At 36.1% G+C, this 8887-nt stretch overlaps 2 long non-coding RNA genes across 2 annotated transcripts; both read right to left on the bottom strand.

Annotated features, from left to right (window-relative positions):
• Nucleotides 1-1219: 1219 nt before the first annotated feature.
• LOC145820221 (uncharacterized) lies at nucleotides 1220-2843 on the bottom strand. Its single transcript, XR_014361400.1, has 2 exons — nucleotides 2574-2843; nucleotides 1220-1521 (listed from the first exon to the last, which is right to left on the bottom strand). It is a non-coding gene; the product is annotated as an uncharacterized LOC145820221 (long non-coding RNA).
• A 96-nt stretch (nucleotides 2844-2939) lies between these two features.
• LOC114315660 (uncharacterized) lies at nucleotides 2940-4617 on the bottom strand. Its single transcript, XR_014361399.1, has 3 exons — nucleotides 4207-4617; nucleotides 3848-4122; nucleotides 2940-3053 (listed from the first exon to the last, which is right to left on the bottom strand). It is a non-coding gene; the product is annotated as an uncharacterized LOC114315660 (long non-coding RNA).
• Between the last annotated feature and the right edge of the window lie 4270 nt (nucleotides 4618-8887).

The following is an 8887-nucleotide window of genomic DNA, read 5'->3' as shown; positions in this document are numbered from 1 at the left end:
TTGGATGGATAAAAAGCCCTCGACGTGCTCTTTGTTTTTATATAAGGAACATGGGGTAGAAAAGAGATGAAAACCAAGCTTGAAAGCTTAAAACCCACAACAATGGTGGAAATGAGGAAGAAGAGAGAGAAAGAGCAAGAGAAAATAAGAAAAAGTGGACCAAAATTGACTTTTAAATATGCTGAATTCGGACACTTCACTCAAGCGACTAATCCTTCGCCCGAGCAAGCAATACGAACTCCCACAAGTTCAAACCAGATAAAGCAAACCGCTCGAACAACCACTCCTGCGCTCAAGCGAAAATCGACAACTCCTAGAATCTCATACCTGCAAAAGTACTGGGAGCTTCGCAAGACTACTCAAGCAACTAGTCCATCGCTCGAGCGATGAGAAAAGGAAAAATAAATTTATGGAGTGATACAGAGAGTCAGGTTTGAGAATTTTGTGTTGTTTTGGTACCTGCATGGGGTGTCAGGTGCCCAATTGCTTTGTTCTAAGATTATCGTTGGACGAATGTGGAAAAGAATTTTTGGGTGTCCACTGGTCTTGCCGTATTGGAGTTGGTAAAAGTGGAAAAACAGATGATTTTTGGTGCCCACATCCTACCGTATTATAGTCGATAAATGTGGAGATACTTTCGACTATAATGATATAAGTATATGCATTATGGACTCATGTAAGGGATTCAAGACTTATTTACCTCTTGTGTTGATAAAGGTTTTGCAGTAAACAAGTTTGTTTCATTTATTACACTGCTGGAAATTCTGGTTTTAGAGGCGTTTAAAAAACGCCGTAATAGGTCCTAAAAACGCCGTTAAATATTTTTGTGGTGTTTAGCACCAAACGTCGAAGATACAGCCGTCGCTATAACTCTGTGGCGCTTTATAAACTATATGCCAATAGGCGGCGTTTTCTAAAAATGCCGCTAAAAGTTCTGCCAACGGTAACATGACGTCATCATGCTATTTAGCGACGTTTTTAAAACGCCATCGTATATCTGATGCTATTTAACGACGTTTTTAGAAACGCCGTGATAGCCCCTTTTTTTTTCTTTTTTTAATTGTGCTAATTTTAGGTTATTGAACCCAAAAAAAAACTATAATAAAACTGAAACACTAATATGAAATAATAACTCCCATTCACATAGTAAAATCTTATCAAATGAATTACATTAAGGAGTCACCAAAAAAAAAAAAAAACATTCACACACAAATCGTTTGAATTACATTAAGGAGTCACCAAAATTGGATGTCCCTCTATTTGAGCCAAAATAGGAATCTGAGTTCACCAAAATACAAATCTGGACATTTGAGCTAACTTGATATTCTTATTCTCATTCACAATAACCACATTCACACAAATCATTTTCTTACCATATCAACCTAGTTCACCACAATTGGATGCCCCTCTCTATGCATTGCGTCTCTGCAATTATATTCGGAATCTGAGTTTTGTTAACTTGTAATCCAGCCTCTCCATCACTGTCTCCAATGCACTTTTTCCATTTATCGCTGTTGTTCCCTGAACTTAAAAACATGAATACAATTTGGGTGGGGGGGGAGAGAGAGAGAGAAGTTGATATCAGTAATCATAAATAATAGAAAATGCATCTAACCGTTGATAGCAATTCCAAAATCTAACAATCTGCCAAGACTTGTACTAAATTTGGCACCAATATTAGCAATGTCAACATGCAACAACTTTAATGGCATCTCCATTAGAGCATTGTGCACTTCATAATTGATGCATATATATTATCATCATGTGTACTTTTAATAGCTTTAGTTTCGTTTTTACTTCAGTTGTCAAGCATGTCATCTTTGCTAATATATAAAAGTAGAACACTAATTTTGTGTATATTTTTCATTTCCCTAAACTATCCAAAGAAAATTAAATTATGCATTATGAAAATCCTTTTGCTTCTATATTCATTTGAGGGTAAATGGTCAAGTAAACACATTATTCTAAAGAACTCCCCACAACTGCCTAGAACTCCCAGTTAGTTTTAAAAATTCTCTTTCCTAATTAAGAGGCTACTTAGTACACCTCTTTCTCTCTCTCTATGCACTATTGTTCAAAAATTGGCTAACTTAGTGGTTCTTTGTGGCACTTGCACTCATGTAATGAGTGCCACCCCACTAGTTTCTGTAATATTTCTATGCATTTGATGGGGGTCAAATCCTTTTGATGTTATAGGAGTGGCAGCATATCAAGAGGTTTTAGAGGAGAGTTCAGGCATTGGCAAATTATGCTGATGTAGTAAGAGACAAGCAGTTGCAAAAGTAAGAGAGGGAGTGGGGGTGGTTTGAGACAAGCTGTCAATTTGTCAAGATAAGATTCCTTCGTAATTGAACAAAACAATGAACACATCGCACAATGGCACAAGGAGATCAATCACCAAAAATAATATAAAATCATATTTAATGATTAATCATTGTAAATTGAGGCCAACAATAAAATTCTCTGTAATTGATCAAACAAATAAACAAATAAACTGTGATAGTCATGTCCATTTGATTTCAATTGAAGTATACTATACAAATACTACTAAAAAGTCAAAAACTTATACGTACCAGCTGAAACTGAGCCATGTGATGTATTACCGCTACATGATGTGGTAGGAAGACTGCCTGATGGATGCCATGATAACAATAAGGGACTTAGGCACAATTGAAAGTACAATAGGCATCCATGAAGTAACTAGTTAGTCTCTATCAATTCATCCTAATTGAAACTATTATAATACTTTTGTTTTTCTCTACTGGTACTCCTGACATTTACCTTGATGAAATTCCGACTACAGATTCTGCTTATATGCTAGTTCCAATAGTAAACCCCACAAATATCAACAAATCCTAAAAGAACTCTATCCCACTCTTCCCCCCATTTTTCCTCCCCGACCAGACCATCTTATCATTAGTATCAACCAAATCCTCACCCTCCCTTCGGCTTTGCATTCCCCCTCGGATCTGCACTTCCCTCTCTTCCCTTTGTGTCATTTTAAATGCTAAATCCAATTGGAATGATGTCAGCTTGTGTCACTTTCATATGAACTGCAGGGCAAAATAAAAATCATTAAAATGGGTCCAGCTAAATGTGACTGCTTCCACACTACGGAGGAAGCAGGAGGCATATCTATTACATAAGGACTGATCTCTGAACTGCCCATTTTATCATGAAATCTGTGTGCTATTTCTCATGGTATAAGTTTCCTTGAACTTACAATACATACATCTATACTATTTATATTATTACATAATATAATGTGAACACATATTTTAAGGTCCGTCACGCTACCTCTTTGTCCAGAAAACCATGCCATATGTCTGTGCTTTTCATCATAAAAGGGATAAACATGTAAATATCAAGTCGCCACCGAAGTTCAGAGAAAAATCATGACAGTTTCAACTGCCTACCGTCAACCATATCTCTATTTAAACAGAAATAGAAATTCATATTATGAATTTTACAAAAAAAAAAAAGAGGACCAAAATGAATTGCTACGCATTGCATGGGCCCAAATGCTAATATATCTATATCTATATATATATATATATATATGTATACACAAGTACATATTTCTTTTAACAAGATATACTAATTAGACATTTACATATTTAACATGATATGTACACACAAGTGCAGAATTCAATTAAAGAGAAAGATGATGATGATGAAAGTGAGAAAATGGGTTGACCATGGGGTTTAACATATGGCTAGTTACTGTTCGAGAAAGCTCATGCCCATAGGTGAGAATTATTTTTCTCCAACCACAGAGACAGAGAGCAAGGAAGGTACCCTGAATGAAACAGAAAAGGAATAGATGTATAAATAAAACTGAACTTACCATTAAATTTCACATTTGGCTGGACAAACTCTGGCCAGGTCATAGCAAATTGGATCAGTTAATAATATACATATTAACTGGAACCTGGATCTGGCTTAGACCCAAAATAATTAGGTTCTTTTCTCAGTATCTCAGCTTCTCTAGCTATCTGGATATCTGAAGGCCAAAAATTTTAGTGTATAACTTTCCAAATAAAGCGAGGGAGTAATGCTAAGACTATTATAACCAAGACAGAGAGCCAATATGCAGGTGACTTTGCCAGATGGTATATTGTCCTGATGAAGACAAAAAAACATATTAGCTCCACATTGTGAAATGGACAAAATATGCAGTGGTCCTATTTGAATCAAAACACTAACCCATAATTGGGGAAGATGGGTATAGAATCCAATACCACCACACAGGCATAAGTAATGATTATTGATCCCCAAACTGAAGAATGAGTAAGTAGCAACCACCGCTTAATGTCCATTGCCAAGTGCATATTAACTAGGATAACAACTGCAATCGTCCACAAACTTCCCATGCCCCATATGTCAATAGTGCTCTCCCTATAGGTGAATAAAAGTACATAGAAGAGAACAAGGCTCTGCCATAGTGTGTCAATCATTGTGATCCAGAAGAGGTACATATTGTAACTCTCCTGTCTATGGCCTGCACCATAGAGTTTTGGAAGCTGAAGTAGTGTCTTACCACTCAAGTCCTTGTATAATGTATCTGTGCAGCCAGTCAATATTCCCACACATATAATCAAAGACGATCCTTGACCTGAAGCACACATTACTAGTCAGAAACATGAAAAAAGATGCACCTCATTATAGGTGCTTTTATAAACAGTATTAATAAAAATATTCTCACTTTTTTTCTTCTCCTTTCTTTTCTTTTCTTTTCTTTTTTCATCTTCTTTTGGGAAAGGAGGGAATTAGACGTTTGTGATCCATAATATCAGCCAATAAAATTAGATGTCAGAAAAACCTCCAAGCTATCCCTGAGAAATTTAGATTTCTATTTTTTGTTTCTTAGAGTTGTAAAAAATTGCACTAATTGAAGAACATGTCTAATAGCCTTGAAAAATGTAAATGCATCTTTCAGGTAAATCTCTGTAGGCATGTAGCTAATAAGACCACAACAGTAATCTACCTCCCAGCTCTTTCTTTTCATATGTTAAGGAAGAAAGAACTATTTCGAGGTGTGGTACGCATTCTTGGAAGAGGTGCACTACTATACAAAAACAAATAAAGATAGGTAAAGCTAATAACTTGTGGTCTGAAATACGTTTTTCAGCTTTTGAAGCAGAGTTAGCAAGCGATTCTGATAAAATTTTTAATTTATCAACCTGCATATTAATCAAACACAGTGAAAATGAGAAATGATGAAGTATGTTTTTAAATAAGCATAGAATATAAATAAATCTAATCATTGCCCAACTGTACAATCAACTTTAAGAAATGATGAAGTATGTATTATGAAAAGATAACACAATGTCCAAATCACATATGCCTAGCAGATGGGATGCTTACGTCAACAAAACAAACCACATTTCTTAAGACGGGCAGACTTACTTGTGAAACCCAAGAAAACACTGTCATCAAGAGGAAAACCATACCTTTTTTGCATGAATCTCTGGAGAATCCCCGTTGTTTAAGAGTTTCTTTTTTAGTAAAAGTTCCTCCAGCCTGGAACACAGTTGAACTTGTTCAAAGGCTTCTTTCAAAGCCTACAGGAAAAACAAAAAACCCATTTGGTTTTATGAGTTTTACCATTTTCCCTAATTCAAAAGGCGTATATAATATATACACACACAAACATAAACTTAGTAAACCTAAAACTCATTCAAAATGAACCTAATGATCAACAATAGAACTCTAGTAACTTTTCTATTAAATAAAAGAGCAACACATAGATTGATTTTATTTCATTAGAATAACAATTTCAAGTGTCGCTTGTAGTATTGAAAGATTAAAATCCAAAAACATTACAATCATTCTAAAGGTTTTTTCAAATCAGTAATTGGCCCAGATATGTAATCTCACTATTAGATGTGTGTGAGTATTGAATCAATCTCACCTCTACTGGTGCAACAGTTGTTTCTTCAGTTGAGGGCTTTTTGGGCTTCTCTCCATCTAGAATTTTATGTATGTCTAAGACTTCGAAATCTACTCTGAGAGGAGATCACAAAACAAGGGAACGAAAAGAATTACAATTTTAGTTTTATCACTTGCACGATAATAATGTACATGCACATGGCCGCAAAAAAAAATCTAATGTATCAAAAAGAAAACTTAAACCTGAGCTAAAACTCAAAAAATCAACATTTCCATAAGTACAACAAAAAACTAATAAGTTACCAATTACAAGGACAACATTAGTATAGTCAAAGCATATGGGAGAACTGCCCCCTTGGTAGACACAGGAACACACCTCAATAGATATGGATACATAATTATTATATGCCATATGTATTCAAAGATAATAATTTTTAAAATATGGAGGAGCATAGATATAAATTTACATTGCTAAACAGAGCACATACAACTCATCAATCACTAAAACACAGAGAGAGAGAGAGAGAGAGAGAGAGAGAGAGAGAGAGAGAGAGAGAGAGAGAGAGAGAGAGAGAGAGAGAGGGAAATGAAGAGTTTCAGAGAGACGGTGGAGCTCACCTTAGTAGACGATGGTGCAGGCAGCGGAGCTTCGAAATCAAAATCGTTCTGAGATGAAATCATTGAGACCGATCTGAATCTCTGCGAATGATAAGGGTTTAGAGAGGGTTGAGAGAGAGAGAGAGAGCTCACCTACCTCGTCGATGCAGATGGTGGTGGCGGTGGAGCTTCGAAATCAGAGATTCAGATTAAATCGAAATCAGAGAAGGCGTGAGGATTCAAAATAAGGGTTTACAAAGGCTTTATTCTCAGATTCAAAATAGGCTTCGAAATTGAGAAAGAGAATCACCGAAACATAAATTTCGAAATCGAAATCGAAATCGATCTGTTGAGATTGCATCATTCTGAGATGAATCAGTGAGAGATGAATCGATAAACAGATGAGTCAGCAAGAGATTAGGGCATCTGTTTAGAGAGAGAGAGAGAGCGAACGAGAGACTGAACGATAAACAGATGAGTGCGTAAGTGACTAGGGTATTCACCAGCTCGCCTATATAAAAGAGAGGAAGCGCCTTCAAATAGTGAAACGACGCTGTTTTGATATTAAAAAAAATGGCGTTTAAAAAACGTCGTTAAAAATTATAAAACGTGGCGTTTCATAAAACGCCGTTAAAAAAAACGTCGTCAAAACTCATATTTTAATTGTGAACTTCGATTTGTATTCCAGACTCGAAGTTCAAGAAAACAAAGATTAATAGGGGAAAACTCATCATAATCAACACGTAGCACCACCCCCAATAGCACTCCCCAATTGAAAACTAGCTTCCACCAAAAGACACTCCAGTGGCAGACCATGCAAACGAACCTAAACTGCATACTGCAAAATTTTCAGATGCTCAAGCACCAAATTTGGTCGCCCGTACTCAATAATGAGCAAAGCACCAGCCACCTCATATGGTCCTTGGGCCACCACCCTATGCATGTCAGCTTCACTCGCAAACCGGAAAATATAAAAGTTTCCATGATGCCCAGCCACTTCAACCCCACTCAAAGCTCTCCAATGCTCATCAATAAAGTGTTGCATCAGATAAGTCACAAACTGACAATCCAACAGATTACCCCCCACCAAACACCTTTTGGAACATATATGGTTACCCATACTCCACAATGGCGCCGACATCGTCAAGCGAACTCCCCTGCGCTGTTGTGTATACTGCAAGCGATTTAAAAAACGTAGATGGGGTAGACCTCGACGTTCCTCTGAATATTCGCTTCCCTGATCCATATCACTACTATCCGTCCAAGTCCTTCCCTTATATAGCCCGACATACTACCCAGAAAAGAAGACTGTACTTCAGAAAGATCCAAAAGCTGACTTACCTCTTGAGGCAAACACGAACCCCCTTCCCTACAAAAGAAACTGACACTGATCCTTAACTCAAACCACAACGGACAAAGGAAGACCCCACTGGTTCCCCAAAACACAAAAAACCTTACAGAACAGAGCCTATGGAAGATACTCTATATCAACCTTAACAAATCCACTAACACCAGCCAAAGAAACCAACTGCGATTGCAAAAAGAACAAAAGTAGATAACACCAACCAAAGCTCGTGGAAAGAGATAGAACAGATCCTCTAAAGGTTTAATGATATCAGCAGTTTCTTTGTCCTCAACTAATATTTAATTTTACAAAAGGTCAAGGTGTCAAAAGTTAAGAATATAATAATCATTCTAAAATTAATTTTAAAGAAAATGGAGAATTGTTGTGGTGTAATTTTACGACCAAATAAATGTGTAATTCACCACAAAAATTTATAATAGCAATCACAAAATGTGTAACTTTGCAATAAATCAACGTAACAAAATAATTTAAATTTTGGTGATTGATATTGCAAAAATTTTTGGTTTTATTATGACATTTTTTGTTATACCAATTTATAACGAGATTATATATTATGTAGTTAATATTGCGAAACTTTGTAATGACATTACTTTTTATTTTCGTGGTAAATTTTATGTAATATGCACCACTAAAGTGGTGCACAATATAACATTTCTTAAGAAAATAATTCTATAAAATTTCAACTCTTAATTTATTTTTATTTTTTTTAATTATATGGTCTGTTGGCAGTAAGGGGCATAAGCCAGTGGCAGGCGTGTAATTCAATTTGTGCAACTAACCTAACTGGAGGGCAAAATAGGAATCAAAGTACAAGCCTTCTTCACCAAAGCATTTTTAAAAACAACAACAAAAAAAAATTAATTTTTGGTACACGGAAAAAAGGGGTGGCACGGGCTTAGCCAAACCCCAGTCCCGGGTTGGAAGTATTTTCGTGTCAAGCCCTATCCACTGAACCCATCCCGAGGAGCACCAAAGCAATTCTTATATATATATTTTTTCTTTTCCACTTAAAGAGGATGTGAAATGTGGGGG

The sequence above is a fragment of the Camellia sinensis genome, chromosome 2 (genome assembly GCF_055761805.1).
Source record: "Camellia sinensis isolate YWXY chromosome 2, ASM5576180v1, whole genome shotgun sequence".
Taxonomy (NCBI): domain Eukaryota; kingdom Viridiplantae; phylum Streptophyta; class Magnoliopsida; order Ericales; family Theaceae; genus Camellia; species Camellia sinensis.
This window is presented reverse-complemented; position numbering and strand designations above follow the sequence as displayed.